The sequence below is a fragment of the Lathyrus oleraceus genome, chromosome 2 (assembly GCF_024323335.1).
Source record: "Lathyrus oleraceus cultivar Zhongwan6 chromosome 2, CAAS_Psat_ZW6_1.0, whole genome shotgun sequence".
Classification (NCBI taxonomy): Eukaryota; Viridiplantae; Streptophyta; class Magnoliopsida; order Fabales; family Fabaceae; genus Lathyrus; species Lathyrus oleraceus.
The window spans coordinates 168485689-168502590 of NC_066580.1; positions in this window are offsets into that span (position 1 = coordinate 168485689).

A 16902-nucleotide genomic window follows, 5' to 3' on the forward strand; every position below is an offset into this window, starting at 1 on the left:
TCAGCGAGCAAAACGACGCCGTCCCATTTAGTGGAGTCCCAAAATTACAGCATTGCCATTCTCGGTTATTTTAAATCCATATTAATTCATTTATTTCATATATTATTTCATTTGATCATCAATTTTGAAAAATTCATAACTTGCTCATTTTAATTCCAAATTCAGTGGGAATTTTTGCATCATGTCCTGTTTGATGTCTAGTTTTTTGTCATGATTTTTAATGAATTTTCTGATCATTGGTTTTTAAATGGCCTTAGGGTTTGTATAATGTGACCAAAAATGATACATGTTGCCAAATCTCTTGTGAAATGAGGAGGATGTATCCAATGATTCTGGAAATTTTTGTGGTTGTTCTACACTCATTCATGTTTATTTTGGTGTAAAGATCATGATTTTATCATATGTGGTTTGTGAGATATGAATTTTTGAAGTAGGGTGTGACAACTTGTGTCACACCAATGATATGTAATTTCATGATTTTTGTTGACATGCTTCCTGGCCTTCAATTAATGTGAAATTTTACATGATCCCTCTCTTGTATGTCTAGTTGACTTGTGATTTTTCCTGGATTTAATTATGCCATTTTTTAATTGTTTGAGATTTGTCTTCCCTGCCTAGTCAATTGTTGACTTTGTGTGATACATCTTGCCATTTCATTTGGGAAATTCTCATATCTTATTGGTTGATCATGAAATTTTACATGTGCATACTAGACATCTTGAGCTTTGCATTGGTGTTGATCCCATTCATTTATCATCTGTTTTCATTTAGTTATGATTTTTTGAAGTTGATGCATGTTTGTTTGACTTCTTTGGGCATGCTTGAAATTGTTTTGACTTTCTGATTTTAATTGACCATCTTCCCATGATCCAATTGAGCTGAAATTTCATATGTATGCCATGCTATGGATTGTGATTGACCCTGAATTATTTGATAATTTTTGGAATTGATTATGATTGCTTTTGAGATAAGTCTTGCTGTTGACTTCATTGAGCATACTCAAATTTGCTTTGACTTCATGATTTTCATTGACTGCCTTCCACTTGTCCAATTGTGATGAAATTTTACATGCTTACCATGCTAGGTGTTAGGGTTGATCATGAATTATTTGGTGATTTTTGAAAATGTTTGAGTTGACTTTTGATGCAAGTCTTTCTGTTGACTTCTATGTGCACCAATTTACCATGCTTTGCCTTCCTTTGCTTATGAAATCATGATGATGAATGATATGCATGTGGGACCAATTGAGTTTGCTTCTTTATTGTTTAAACTTGATTTTGGTTGACTATCCCTTGCTGCTTTGACTTTCTCATCTCATTTTGACCCTAGGCTTGTCCTAGTGGTCTCCTGGCTTATGTTTGAGTTCATTGTTTCAGGTTGAGCTACAAATGCTTCAAAGAGATCATACAAATTTGATTGAGCTTGATTGTTTATCATGAGCTAACCTCTTTGTTTTGTAGGTTGCTTGGCTCATAAGCCTTGTGCCTTGTGCTTTGCACATTTGTCTATCTGTTTGACTGTTGACTTCTGTTTCCTTTTGCTTTGACTGTTGAACTGTGTACTGATCTGTTTGACTATTTCAGGTACCATTAGTTGCTTAAGTTCTTTGAACTTGCTTTGCTTTGCTATTTAGCAACTTGCTTGAGGTATAATTCCTTTTTCTTCATGTAGTCTGGAAGACCTGGCCTGTTACTTGGCCAGGCAACTGTCTGAAGTCCTCCTTAAGAGGCAATGCTTGTGTATGTTTAATTTGTCCTTGTACAGAGTCAAAGACCTCCTAAGTGAAGAGGCAATTGGCAGAACCAAGGGATAAGCAACCTATCCCCTGCTATTCAGTGTGTCTTCTGTTTTGCTCACACCACTGTGTTGATGCATTACAGATAAAAACCCAAGATCTTGTGCAATTGCACAGTTGAGTCAGTATCAAATGTGTAGAAGGGTTCCCCCTTTCTGAACCCACACATTCTTGTCAAATGCTCTCCCTGGCCAGGGATAAGAGCAATGAGGCACCACCCCTCATCTCCTTTCATCTGCTTCACCTTAGCCCCTCAATGGCAAGGTTAAGAGCACACTTCACCCCATTCCAGAGGTTTGTTTGTTGAGGTTGATATGACCCCTCGACTAAAACCTAACCCTTGTGTGAGCCCCTTGTGTGTATATAGTGTGTGCTACCTGTGCTTGTATGTTTGTTTGACTTGCTTCCTGTGCAAGTTAGGTTTAGTTTAGACTAATCCTTGTTTGCTTTCGCCCTCGTTGCGATCCTTTCTCTCGCCCTCGTTGCGATCGAGCCTTTTCCTTTCTCTCGCCCTCGTTGCGATCGAGCCTTTTCCTTTCTCTCGCCCTCGTTGCGATCGAGACTTTCCCTTTCTCTTGCCCTAGTTGCAATCGAGACCTTTGTCCCTCCGTAGCCGAACTACGGCAACTCTGATTCTCATGTTCAGATGAGATACGTAGGCACGAGATGCGATGTCTTGTCGAGTTTGACTAACCACTAACACTAATCCTTTTCTCTCGCCCTCGTTGCGATTGAGATCTCCCTCTTCTCTCGCCCTCGTTGCGATTGAGACCTTTTTTTTCTCTTGCCCTAGTTACAATCGAGACCCCCCTTGCTTCCTGTGCAAGTTTGGTGTGTGTGTGGCTTGCTTCCTGTGCAAGTCTTGACTAGGATAGGTTGGCCCTTGTGCCAGTTAGCTAGAAACCTTAACTTAGGGACGATTTTGCATGACAACATCTAGGCTCGAGTCGTAGTCTCCCTAGAGTTGTGTCTCCCTCCGTTATCTGGTTAGGCTAGATCCTTTTGTCCCTGCGTAGGGGAACTACATCGCCCTGATCTTCATACCAGATGAAGTATGTAGGCAGGAGATTGAGCTGATCTCTCCGGGCGCCCTTTTTCTTTTTCAACCCTTTGTGTCTTAACCACCCTTGCGTGTGTTTTGGTTCGGATGCTGATGTAAGTCCAGTGATTGGCAGTCGGGCTCCACGTTTGCCTGTGTTTGTTTGTGTGCGTGTCAGCCGAGCTACGAATGCTCTGATTCTTCTCTCGTCCGAGAAGATACGTATGCATAGGATGCGATATCCTAGCGAGCATGTGTCGTTTCCCCAGTCCGAACTACTTCGACTCTGATGTCTATGCCTGATAGACTAAGTAGGCCCAGGATACGATATCCTGCCGAGTCAGTTTCAGTCAGTTTCTTTTGTCTCTTTCAGCCAGTGTGTGTGTGTGTGAGCAGCGTTTTAGCAACCATATTCCTTCCTTTTGTGCGTGGATCCCGTAGAGTACTACGGATGCGTAGGGGTGCTAATACCTTCCCTCCGCATAACCGACTCCCGAACCCATTCTCTTTGGTCGCGAGACCATGTTCTTTCCTAGGTTTACTTCGAGCGTTTCCTTTCCCTCTTTGGGATAAATAACGCACGGTGGCGGCTCTGTTGTTTCTTTCTTTTCCCGCCGGTTTTTCGCGTAATGCGACATCGACGGGTGTTTTGTACCTACTTTTCTCATTTCCTAGCGTGGTCCCCAAGCAGAGTGATGAGGACCAAACTCCCCAGCAGATTCAAAGTCTGTGATTTCTCCAGCCGAGTCAGGATGGTTATTCCCGACAGGTTTACAACGGTGTTTCCTCAGCAGACAAGCTTGAAGGTTGCTATTCCCCGAGTGGAGCGGGTTTCAATGAAATATATCTCCAGCAGTGTTCATCCTACCAGTGGATTTGACAAGTTCCCGTAGCGGACGAATTTTTGCATCCCCAGCTGAGTTGATTCTACTTGTGAATTGCATGGGTAATCCCCAGCGGAGCGGCATTCGCTTCCCTAGCAGGGTCAAGATGGTTATCCCCAGCAGGTGTTAGAATTGATGTTTCCCCAGTCGACAGGCTTGGAGGTTGCTATTTCCCGGCAGAGTATCTGTGAGCATTTCCCCAGTGAAGTCGTCAGGTATCTGTGAGGGTTTCCCGAAGCAGAGTAGGGTCGATATCCCCAGCAAGTCAAAGACTGTTGTATCCCCACAGAGCGTTGGTGGTGTTTATCCCCAGCAGGTTCTCGAGTGGATTGGGTGCAAAGGAGGTTCTTCCCCAGCAAGGGTTGCCTTATTCCCAGCAGCAGTGCTTATTCCCCAGCAGGGTGGAGATTGGAGTATTGACGAGTTCTTCAGCGGAGTGTCTCGTACTCCCCAGAAGAGTCCCTTGAGGGGGATATTTTTTATGCATTCATCATGTAAATAAGCATAGCATATTGCATAGAAAAAATAATAAATCGCGTAGCATTTCCATAATTATGGAGCATTACGCAGAAAAAGATCATGCATCATTGTTGCAAGCATAGAGCTAGTCTCAAGCCGTGGTTACCATTTGAGAGGTGGTGGTGCCAGAAAGCGAAGATGTTACTCTGTGGAGTTTAGCATCATGACGTCAGATCAACAATGTTCCCCAGTAATGCGATATTGGAGGAAATGTTTCCGTCGGACAGAGATGGAAATAATATCAAAGGACGTTACGCGATCAGCGCGATTCAAGCCGTGGTTACCGCTTGAGGATTGGTTTTATCAGACAGTGAAGGTGTTACTCCGAGGAGTCTAGCATCATGGTTTTAATCAAGGATATTCCCCAGTAGTACGGTACTGGAGGGTAAGTTTCTGTCGAGCAGAGATGGGAATGTTAATCAAGAAAGTTTCGGGGTCCAAAAAGAAAAACAAGAAAGAAGATAATCCCCAGCTAAACGCGAAGTGTTTGTCTGCCAGGGTTGAATAGAGAGCAGTCGGCTCAGGGCTTGTCATTCTCAGCATGGGTCGTTGCGGCACTCCGGCCAGTTTCCGATTTCCAGATCGAAGAAGTTCTCAACAATCAGGACGAAGAACTTGTGGCACTCCGGCCAGTTTCCGATTTCCAGATCGAAGAAGTTCTCAACCATCAGGACGAAGAACTTGTGGCACTCCAGCCAGTTTCCGATTTCCAGATCGAAGAGGTTCTCAACCATCAGGACGAAGAACTTGTGGCATTCCGGCCAGTTTCCGATTTCCAGATCGAAGAGGTTCTCAACCATCAGGACGAAGAGCTTGTGGCATTCCGGCCAGTTTCCGATTTCCAGATCGAAGAGGTTCTCAACCATCAGGACGAAGAACTTGTGGCATTCCGGCCAGTTTCCGATTTCCAGATCGAAGAGGTTCTCAATAGTCAGGACGAAGAACTTGTGGCACTCCGGCCAGTTTCCGATTTCCAGATCGAAGAGGTTCTCAACCATCAGGACGAAGAACTTGTGGCATTCCGGCCAGTTTCCGATTTCCAGATCGAAGAGGTTCTCAACCATCAGGACGAAGAGCTTGTGGCATTCCGGCCAGTTTCCGATTTCCAGATCGAAGAGGTTCTCAACCATCAGGACGAAGAACTTATTGCATTCCGGCCAGTTTCTGATTTCCAGATCGAAGAGGTTCTCAATAGTCAGGACGAAGAACTTGTGGCACTCCGGCCAGTTTCCGATTTCCAGATCGAAGAGGTTCTCAACAGTCAGGACGAAGAACTTGTGGCACTCCGGCCAGTTTCCGATTTCCAGATCGAAGAGGTTCTCAACAGTCAGGACGAAGAACTTGTGGCACTCCGGCCAGTTCCGATTTCCAGATCGAAGAAGCTCACGATGATTAGATCGATGCAGCTTGCGGCAATCCGGCCAGTTTCCCGGTATCCAGACCGAAGTGGTATCCAGACCGAAGAGGTGCAGACCAAAGTGGTGTTCAGGCCAAGAAAATGAAAAAAGAAGAGAAAATTCCGGGGTTCAAATGCGGTGATCTGAGGATCATTGGCGCAAAAGAAAATTTCGGGGTTCAAATGCAGAGATCCGAGGATCGTTTGCGCAGAGAAGAATTTTTGGGGTTCAAGAATGCGGTGATCCGAGGATCATTTGCGCAAAAGAAAATTTCGGGGTCCAGGAAAAGAAAAAAAGGAAAGGAATAATAATCCCGAGCGGAGGAGTGGTGTTCAGGCCATGGTTATCCCTGCGTTACCATTTATTTTGGTATCCAGGTCGACGTTTCTGTTTTGGGGTTCAAGCCGAGCTTTCTCCGTTCCAGGCGGATTTTTGGTTTCAAGATTGTGTTCTTCGCCGATTCCGACAGGCGTTGTTAATTATTTTCCCGTCAGAGTGCAAATTGTTCGTTTGTTCTTGGTATTCAATCACTCTTCATCCTGATCATCTGAAAGCCGAGGCTATTCATATCGACAGGTTCACAGTGGATTGAATAGGGGCAGCTGTAACACCTCAAAATTTGCCCTCCTCTCTTGGGACTAGCATTATCATTTTGCATATCATTTTAGGTCATTAGGCATTGCATATTGCATATCATGTGGTTACATTGTGCAAGTCATCCTCCCGTCTTGATCAGGAGATGAGAAAGTCAAAGTGCAAGCCTAAGGTTTTATTGACTGATCATTGGCCATCTGAGGATTGGGCTATGAATTAGGGTTTCATGATTCTCAAAGGATATTGGTCTTCATCTTGATTGCAATGATACATCATCATCATGGGTGGATTTCATCAAGTGATTGAAGCAGATTCCTTGAGATTAGGGTTTTGACCACTGGTCAACCCTAATCAGTTGCATTGGGCCAGTCAGGGCATGATCAGGAGATGGGGTCTATGATGGATATGGGGTTCATTCTATGATTATATTGAGCTAATTGAGGCTAGGGTTTCATGTGTGGGCCATTTCATCAGGAGATTGGGGCTCAGTTTGATCTATGCATTGCCAAATTCATCTATCGGTTGGAAAAGACAACTGTGGTCAACTGTGCTTGATTTTATGGATTTGGAGGTGGAAATGAGTTGGATACACTTCATTCATGTTGGAACAAGTGATATTTGACATGTCAAAGCTCAAGAATGGAGAAAATCAAGTCAGGACAAAAACTGCCAAAAATAGAAAGTGACTTGTAATAGAAGTTTCCAAAAATGGAAAGTTTTTGATCTCAAAATTACATGTCCAAGGAAGCTTCAAATGAAAATTTGTTCAACATGAAAGTTGTAGATCTTGTTCTCACCTTTCCAAAAAGTCCAAGAACTTGAAAATCCCATGTATGGTTGTCAAATTATGGCCCAGTGAATTTCAAAAATGACCCATAATCAGGAGGGCATAATTTCCACATGGAGTGTCCAAATTGGGTGTTCTTTATATGCACAAACTCCATTTGACATGTACTTTCATGGTGCATAATTGGATTTCTTCAAAAATGGTCAATGCAAAAAGTCAAATTTCAACTGGACAGTTAAATGAACCAGGGGCAAAATTGTCCAACTTGTGAAATAATTGGAATTTTTGAGTGGGGATTTTTGCAACACCTCACAAATGGTATTTGAAACTTGTTGGAATCATCATAACATGCCAAAATCTTGTGGTTTGAAAATTGACTTTTGAAATGGAATTGGAAAAATGAACATAAGCCATCACATGTGGAATTTCCAAAATACACATCCAATGAGCATAAGCCAAGTTGCAACAGCTCACACATGTCATTTTGAGAGTGTGTGAGCTGTCCATGAGCTGGCAATGAGCTGGCATATGAAGTTACATTTTTGCCCTTGGTGTGAAAATGACATTTTCACTAATCATTTCCATTTGATTAATTAGCATGGTTAAGCATGGATTAAGCTGGCATATATATTCTTAATCATCATCAAATCATAACAGAATTCACATTTCACCAAATCAGATCCAAAAACTCATCACATTCTCTCAAATTCTCAAGAACACATAGAACTTCAATTGACAAGAACTTCCTGAATTCTAGCTCAAATTGCGAAATTCTTCTTGCTGCCAATTCCTCTCATCATCATCTCCATCTGTTTTTGAAGTTTGGATTGAAAGGAGCTTCCATTTGCAGCTGTGCAAGATTGCATCATTCATGGCAAATCAAGATTTCGTGCGTTAGAAGTTGATTCACTCGAACCTGATCACATCATTCACCTTCTTGAGGATATTGCTACATCTGTTTGTGGAAATCGAAGCTCAAGAACACCAATTCCAGCGATGTCATCTCCAGGTGTGTGAATTTCGAGTTTCACTAATTGCTTAATTATTATGTGCGTTTGAAAGCTCGTGCCATGTAGAAACCAGTGATATGCGTAGCTTTGATTATGATGCAACGTAGGTTAAGAAATCTGGATTGGAAGTTACGATACCAAACCCTAACTCCATCGATTTAGAAGATACATGAACTTGTAGGTTAAATTAGGTTGATATTTGGATTCTACATGTTAAGACGGTTCCAACGAGTATGCATTTGCTCATTTTGGTGATGATTCGATGTTCATCGTGTTCTTACGTTTCTGGACTTGGAAGATGAAGTTTCTGGACATTTAAGCTGTTTGATCCATAATTTCGTTTAAACTTTTGAATATGGAGTTTCCCGCGGTACTGTTCCAACAATTACCATTGTGCCATTAGTGAAAATCCAATTAATTAATTTAATTCTAAAAAATTGTTAAAATTCATAAACACTTTAAAAAATTCATAAAAAATGTTTTAAAAATCAGGAAAATGTGTGGATTTTTTTTGTTGACTTCCTAATTGACTGAAGAATTTTATTGACCTATTGATTGAAGTTGTGCATGGTGAAAATTGTGTTTGACTTAGGGTTGATTAACATGTGATATATTTTGGTACACTTTGCCATATCCATTTTGAAATTCTCATGGTTACAAAGAAATGCTTGAAATTTTTTGTGGTAATTGTAGACTGGTTGATGTTTATTTACATGTAAATTTCATGGATTTTGGATTCCTGGTGTTTGAGTTATGAATTTTGGAACCTAGGTGTGACAATTTGTGTCACACCTCATTATGTCAACTTGCTGGATTTATTTGAATGGCTTAGACTTGTTAGAATGATGTGAAATTTTGTAGGGGTGTTCATTAACATGTTAAGAAGCTATGTGAATTTTTGTGGAATTTTATGTGGCATTTTCAAATTGATTGCTATTTTTCATCTCTGTTGGTCAAATGTGCAAGTTCATGTGATATATGTTGGTAGAACTTGTGTGAAATGCTCATATGGTATTGAATGAACATGAAATTTGGCTTGCTGGTTATAGACACATGATAGAACATCCCTGTTTTGGTCTCAGTCATTTCTTTATTGTTTTCATTGACTTATGAATTTTTGAAGTGAATGCATGTGTTGATGTTGTGATTTGGCTCATATAATTGTGTCTGTTTTTGTTGATTTTCATTGACATGGTTTCCTTTGTCCAATTAAGCTAAAATTTGACATGCTAGGCCTTGATTATGTCCTGTTTAGGTGTAAATTATTTGAGGATTTTTGGAATTGTTTTGATATGGAATTGAATGCAATAGTTCTGTTTGGATGTTTGGTGTTCCATTTGAACTAGTTTGATTTGTTTTGGTCATGAAATGAATATGGTAAATGATATAATCATGGGATCAATTGCTTTGGTTTTCTATTTGTGTTAATTTAAGTTTGGTTGAGAATCCTTTGCTGTTTAGACTTTTTTCTCCCTTTTGGACCCTAGGCTTGGCCTAGAGGTCCAGTTTCTCACATTTGCTTGATTTTTCAGGATGAAATGCATAATGCCTAAAGGGATTGAGCCAAGTCAATTAAATTGGATGTGTTTGATGTTGAGAACTAACATGAATTTGTTTTGTAGGTTGTGAAGCTTGAGCTTGAGCTCATAGCTTGCCTTGTTGTGTGTTATCTGTATAGTCTGACTGATTAACATTTGCTGTTTATTGTTGTCTGTCTGAGTACTGATGATACTTGATTGTTTTCAGGTACCTTTAGTTGCTTACAGTTCTTTAAGAACTTGCTTGCTGCTGCTTGGTTTTTAAACCACTTGAGGTAGGACTTCTATTCTTCATGTAGTCTGGAGACCCGGTCTGTTATTTGGCCGGGCAAACTGTCTGAAGTCCTCCTTAAGAGGCGATGCTTGTGATTGTTTAATATTGTGCCTAAGCAGGTGAAGTCCTCTATGAGGCAATTGGTGGAAGTTAGGGATATGCAATCTATCCCCCACTATTCTGTGTGTCGTCCCTCTGCTCACACGGCTGTGTGTTGATGCATTGGGGCACAAACCCAAGATCTCGTGCTGTTGCACAATCGAGTCAGAGTCTTTGAGCGTAGAAGGGTCCCTCCATTCTGGACCCACGCTCCTTTGTCTAAAAGCTCTCCCTGGTTAGGGATAAGAGCTGTGAGGTCTCATCCTCACTTCACCTTTTCATCTGCTTCACCTTAGCCTCGTAATGGCAAGGTTAAGAGCAAACACAGCCTGTACAGATGACTTGCTTCGGCAGTCAAACCCATTGTGTGAGCCTCACTTGATTGGTTATAGTGTGTGCTATGTGAATATTTGTTTGACATGTTGGCTTGAATTGTTTTGATCTGTATGCTTGTATGCTTGCTTTCTTCCTGGATAGGAGTAGCTTGCTGTTGCGCAAGTAGGTAGAAACCACAACATAGGGCAATGATGCATGATAACACTAGGCTCGAGTACAGCTCCCTGGTAGTGTGTCTCCCCTTGGTTTCTGGCTAGAATTTCTTTCCCTTGAGGGGGAACTACATCGCCCTGATCCTTGTTCCAGACGAGGTATGTAGGCAGGTGGTCGTGCGAGACCACTCCGGGCAATCTTTTTCTTTTTTGCGTGTGTTTACTTGTTATCTGATTGCGTGTTTGGTTCGGATGCCGACGTAAGTCCAGTAATTGGCTGTCGGGCTCCACGTTTGCCCTTTTGATTGTGTTTTGGTTCGGATGCTGACGTAATTCCATCGAGTGGTTGTCGGGCTCCATGTTTGCCATCTGTTTGTGCGTTTTGTGTTGTTTGGCGTGCGTAAGCCGAACTACAGTGGCTCTGATTCTCGTTCCAGACGAGATATGTAGGCATAGGATGCGACGTCCTATCGAGCTCCCTTCTCTTTACCCCACCTGCGTTACCTGTGTGTGTGTGTGATGTTTAGCAACCTTTTCTTTTCTTAGAGCGTGGATCCCGTCGAGTACGACGGACGTGAGGGGTGCTAATACCTTCCCCTTGCGTAACCGACTCCCTTACCCTTTCTCTTTGGTCGCAAGACCATTTCCTTTCCAGGTTTCTCTGAGCGTTTCCTTTCCCTATCTTGGGATAAATAACGCGCAGTGGCGGCTCTGTGTTGTGTTTTTATTTGAGTCTCGCCGGTTGATTTTCGCGGATGCGACACCACGCAAACAAAAAGAGACACTGAGACGTCAGAAGGAACACAAAGGTTGAAAGGACAAACTAATAGGGAGACTAGAGCTCGAGCCTAATAGTTGCCAAACACACACAAAAAAAGAAAAAAGGCGCCCGGAGAGATCTGCTCATCTCCTGCCTGCGTATCTCATTTGGTATGAGAATCAGGGCGACGTAGTTCCCCTACGGAGGGACACAGGACGAACAAACAAACTAAAAGGGAGACTAGAGCTCGAGCCTAGATGTTGTCATGCAAAGTCATCCCTAAGTTAAGGTTTCTAGCTAACTTGTACAGGAAGCAAGCCTATCCTAAACATGACTTGCACAGGAAGCAAGCCACACCTATCCTAACTCGCACAGGAAGCAAGCCAAACAAACACACAAGCACAAGTAGCACATACTATATGCAAACAATGGGCTCAAACAAGGTTAGGTTTTAGTCGAGGGGTCATATCAACCTCAACAAACAAACCACTGGAACTGGGTAGTGTTAGCTCTTAACCTTGCCATTGAGGGGCTAAGGTGAAGCAGATGAAAGGAGATGAGGGGTGTGCCTCATTGCTCTTATCCCTGGTCAGGGAGAGCATTTGAATATCAGAAGGTGTGGGAGTTCAGAAAGTAGAAACTCTCTCCACAAGTTAGACTCTATAGATCTTGGGTTTTTACTCACTATGCATCAACACAGGTAGTGTGAGCAAGGTGAGTGACACACAGAATAGCAGGGGATAGATTGCATATCCCTTGGGTTCTGCCAATTGCCTCTTCACTTAGGAGGTCTTTGAATATGTACAAGGACAATTTTAAACAGTCACAAACATTGCCTCTTAAGGAGGACTTCAGACAGGTGCCTGGCCAAGTAACAGGCCAGGTCTTCCAGACTACATGAAGATGAGAAAATATACCTCAATGCAAATTGCTATTCAAGCAAAGCAAAGCAAAGTTCACAAGGAACTATAAGCAACTAAAAGTACCTGAAACCAGTCAGACAACATCAGTATTTAATTCAAAGTTAAATCAAAATGAGATAGAAATCAACAGTCAACACAGTCAGTTAAATGTGCAATGCACAAGGCTCCAGCATATGAGCCAAGCAAGCTACAAAACAAACAAGTTAGTCATGATAATCAAATCAAACTCATTCAACTTGTATAAGTTTCTTTGGGCAATTTCTTCTTAACCTGAAAAAATGAACTCAAACATGAGCAACAGGACCACTAGGACAAGCCTAGGGTCAAAAGGGGATGAGAAAGTTAAAACAGCAAGTGGCAAGTGTCCAAAATCAAGTTCAAATAGTCAAGAAACAAACTCAATTGGTTCCACAGTCACATCATTCATCATCATCATTTCATAAGCAAAATAGGTCAAGGCATGGCATATGGAAGCTCATAGAAGTCAACAGCAAGACTCAATTCAAAACCAATCATAAGTAATTCCAAAAATCATCAAATAAATAATGATCAAACATAGTCCATAGCATGTTAAGCATATCAAATTTCAGCTCAATTGGATCATGGGAAGGTGGTCAATGAAAATCAGAAAGGCAAGGCAATTTCAAACATGCTCAAAGAAGTCAACCAAACATGCACCAACTTGAATAAATCATAAATCAGTGATAGCAAATGATAAATGAATGGGACTAACACCATGGCAAAGCTTAAGATGTCTACTAATCACATGTAAAATTTCATGTCCATCCAATAATGTATGAGAATTTCACAAAACAAATGGGAACAAGTGTCACAAAAGTCAACATTTTGATCAAACAGGGGAGAAAAATCTCAAACAATTAAGACATGCCATCAAAAATTCCATAAAAAAATCACATGTAATCTAGACATCCCTAAGTATGTTCATGCAAAAAATCAGACCAAATTGAGTTCATTAAGCAGGGTAAATAAAATCATGAAATTGGGCATCAATGGTGTGACACAAATTGTCACACCCTAATTCAAAAATTCATAACTCACAAACCAGCAAAGATAAATTCACAAACTCTATACCAAAATCAACATGAATGTGTCTAGTTTAAGCACAAAAAATTTGAGAGTCATTGGATAAAGCATCATCATTTCACAATTGATTTGGCAAAGTGTACAAAAATGAGCACATGTGACAAACCCTAGCACAATTAAAAATCCACTCATCCAAAAAAAATTTGGAAAAATCATGATAAAAAACTAGAGATTATGATGAACATTATGCAAAAAGTCTCATGGATTTTGGATTAACAATGGTTGACTTATGATTTTTGGAAGTTTGGTCACAAAAATGAAATAATTATTGAAACATGAAATGATTTAATCAAAATAAATGGAACCGGTGGCAATTTTGTAATTTGCTGGACGTTTTAATGAAACGCAGCGCAGCAGCTCAAGGCGTGGCACGCAACGATTCGTCATGGGCGATGGAACAGTGTTCCCATGCAACAAACAGCCAAAAACACGATGCAGACAAAATTCTGGGCATTTTTAGGGTTTCAAATGGAACAGTGTCATCTTCATCTTCATCAAAAATCGTGAAACAAATTTTTGCCCAGAAATGAACAACCAACATACCATTCTAATCAGCAGACCAAATACATCAAGAATATAGCATTCATTTTCATTAAAACATGCTAACAAGGATGAATCGAACATAAACATATTCACACATCAGATTTCTATTCAGCATAACTTTCCAATTACTCAACCATTTTTAGTGATTCAAAGTTTAAAATGCTCATGGCAAGGAGATCTAGCTAAAGCATATCATGGTTTTGCAAATAGTGAAATTCGAAAACTCACCAAATTTGGAGAACAGTGTTGATGTAGTCGTTGTTTGGTTGCAAATGCTCGAAACAGATGAAGATTCAAGCTCCAGATGATGAATGGTCGAAGACTCTAAGCTCAACAAAGTTGATTCCAGCTCAAATCGTGGACTGCCATGGATGGAGCTCTTCAATGAAACAGTGGTTGAAAAGCTTTACAGTTGAGATTTGATCCTTGAAAATGCTTCAAAAGGGTTGGTAAATGATGGACAAACCAAGGTTAGCTCGTGCTCTTTTGAGTTTTCAGCAAGAATTTCAAAAATGCAGAAATTGATGTTTGAGAGGAAAAGAGTTTTTTCTGTTTGATGTTGTGGCTGCTAGGGCTTTTTCAGAGTGAGAAAGAGGTATATATTCTCTGTTTAAGGTTGGCTTAAGCTATTTAATGGAAATGTTAATCACACTTTGCATAATGACATGTTTGGACCATTTTGCTAAAACCAAACCAAATTGCATGGGGTGTATGAAAGGTGCATGAATTGGGCCTTGGACAAACTCTAAATGCAATCTCTGAACTATTCCAAGTGGTAAAAATGGTTGGAAATGGTTATTTTGAAAAGTCAAATTTTTACTTCACTTGAAATAATTCAAGTTACTTCAAAAAGTGCCACTTTGCTTGGTTGAGTTTTGGTAAATGGTGATGACATATTTGGATAGAGGGCATCAAATGTGACTTGTAGCAAAAAACCCCACCCAATTTGGCCAAATGGTTTGAGAGATATGGCCTTTTGAAGTTCAAAAATTTCTGAAAATGATTTGATCATAACTTGCCAACCATACATGGGAATTGAGTGTTCTTAGACTTTTTGGAAATGGGAGAACAAGATCTTCAACTTTCATGTTGGGCAAAAATTCATTTGAAGCTTGTATCATGATGTAAGTTTGAGGATCAAGACTTTCTATTTTTGGCAAATTCCAATTACAGGTCAACTTTCTATTTTTGGAAATTTCTTGTCTGGCTTCAAATTCTTCCATGATGATGTTTGACATGTTATATGAGGCCTATATGGACATGAATGAACCCTCTCAAACCAATTCCCACCTTGAAAACCATAAAATCAGGCACAGTTGACCATGGTTGACTTTTTAGGGTTTCTGATAAACTGTGCACTGACTGATGACTTCTGAGCATCCAATCTTTGACCAAAACACTTCAAAAGGACCCCTAGGTCATGTGAACATGTTGGACCAAACCTAGGGCCTTTCCTCCTTGGAAATTGTACTCGCTTGCTTGATTGACTGATCTCTTGACCAGTTTGACCTAATCTGACTGATGATCTTGCACTTGGGGCAAAGAACAATGCAATGCTATGCAGTGGACTATGTTAATGTTATGACCTAATATGAAAATGTATGTACAATTATAGGTGCAAATTTGAGGTGCTACACCCGGGCAAGAGCTGCCATTGTAATTGTCAAAGAACAGGACTTTGAATTTCGGTGGCACTCTCACACCTGGGACCAGCCCCAAGTCAGCAACATCTACTCCCAGAGGATTCTGTCCTTCCACAGCTTTCAGCCTCTCCTCTAATCTTCTAAACATGGGGTCCATTCCATGGCCCATGCCAAAGTCTTCCTGAAGTAGGGGGAATTGATCGGCCTGATCATCATGGACGAGCTGTTGATCAAGGTTGACATGTGGGATCGGGATAGGCCCCGGTCCATTGGGACCATTAGCCTCTCCAGCTGGAGGATCATCCAATGTCTCTGGTTGAGTAGCGGCGGGATTCCTCTGCATCATCTGTCTGAGCTCTTGCTGTCCCTGAGCCACCCCTTGAACCACATCCATGAATTGGGTCATGCGGATCCTCATCTCAGCGAGCTCTGCTTGTACACCTTCCATTGCTCTCTGTTGATTCCTTCGGGTATCGTATCGGTGAATGCCTGAGCCAGCTATCCTGCTGATGAAACACCAAACCATTGAGAACACTGCGGTAGTACCTGTTATGCAAGACATGTTATGGATATGCAAATGCAATGACATGTTTATCAAATCCAAAAGGTATTCCACCCCCTTGATTCCAGTCTCACATCAGGTGAATAGTGCAAGAAGATTGAGTCATGGATAAACTTCTGAGATCAAGATACCATAAAGGGAAACCATCATACAAATGAGTTCCAGGAAAGGGGCCTTAGCCAAAAATACATCAAAATAGGATCTCCACAACAAGCCTGTGGATCATAGCAACAAAGCAATAAGTAAAGAGAGTAACATAAATCAGGAATCAGCCTCCTGTATACAACCCATAAGGACTGCTCCTCACTTCATCCAGTAATGCCACCGTGTCGGGATGATCTGGAGATTCTGTCAAATGCCGGATAAGCAGATTCCTCTTGTGAATGATCCCATCCAGTTCGTTGATGTGCTCTCTGTAGTAATTCCCATCATCTTCTCCGAATACCTCTTCAAGTCTGGATTTCTTCAAACCTGCCAGCACCTTGAGTTCTTCAATCTGTCCTCGAGCCTCATTGAGTTGATTTGTGATGTAACCATTAGTAGAACGGGCGCACAAAAGCTCATTGTTCTTCCCCTTCAGCAAAGTCTCCAATTTCTCCATCTGACCAGTCAGTTCGGCTACCGTCTCCTCCTCCTTTGCCTTCCGAGAAGTTGAAAATGCATCCCATTACTCTTGCCCCCCAACTAATTTACCATGAACATCCATTAATTGCTGCTCGACTCGCCTCAACTCAGAACTGGATGATCTTAAGGCTTCGTCTGTCTTCTTGAAGAAGTCCACCTCCACAGCAAATTTCCTCTCTGCTTCCTTTTGCAATCTGACGGCTTCCCCCTTCTGATATTCTGCCTCATGGAATTGATGCATATAGTCTTGCAACTTCTCCCTTAACTCCGAGTTCTCGGTTTGAAGTCCCTCCATGGCGTTCTTCAACTTGTCATACTC